This window comes from Octopus bimaculoides, chromosome 15 (assembly GCF_001194135.2).
Source record: "Octopus bimaculoides isolate UCB-OBI-ISO-001 chromosome 15, ASM119413v2, whole genome shotgun sequence".
Classification (NCBI taxonomy): Eukaryota; Metazoa; Mollusca; class Cephalopoda; order Octopoda; family Octopodidae; genus Octopus; species Octopus bimaculoides.
In genome coordinates this window covers 7,161,501-7,162,306 of record NC_068995.1, presented here as the reverse complement: position 1 = coordinate 7,162,306, position 806 = coordinate 7,161,501, and positions in this window count along the sequence as shown.

Sequence of the window (806 nt, the reverse complement as noted above, 5' to 3'; positions counted from 1 at the left end):
AAAGGCAAAGTCGACCTCGGCAGAATTTGAACAAGGAATGTAAAAACGGACGAAATGCCGCTAAGCATTTTGTCCGGCGTGCTAACGATTCTGCCAGCTCGCCGTCTTAGTCAGAAGACATCTTGCAGGGTCCTTTACAAATTTTAGTTATCCAATTCCCTAAAAGTCAGAAATTCAAATGACGTGGTGGGATTTCAGCTCAAAATGCCAAACACTGGAGCAATTACCACAAGGTAGTTGTCCAAAATTTTACTGACTCTGCCAACCCATTGTGTTCATAATAATGATAATAATATCATACATGGGCATGCGCAAAGCCTAAAATCTGGCAGGGGCAGGGATCATTCAATGAAAATGATCCCAGTTCATCACGGGTATTTACTTATATTTTTCAACATCAGAAGGAGAAAAAGGCAGATATGAACTTGGTGTGAATACAGAATAATAATAATAATTATTATTATTATTATTATTATTTCTAGTCGAGGTACAAGGCCTTGAAAATTTTTAGGGAAAGGGGTAGTCGATTATATCAACTGCGTAACTGGTACTTAATTCATCGACCCCGAAAGGATGAAAGGCAAAGTCGACCTCGGCGGAATTTGAACTCAGAACGTAGCGACAGGCAAAATGCCGCTAAGCATTTCCTCCAGCGTGTTAACGATTATGCCAGCTCGCCACCTTTATAGTAGTAATAATAATAATAATAATAATAATAATAATAATAATAATAATAAATCCGAAGTTTATATGTGCTGAAAAACATCTTTTAATGAGACAGGTAGATGAAAGTTGCAAATAAACGC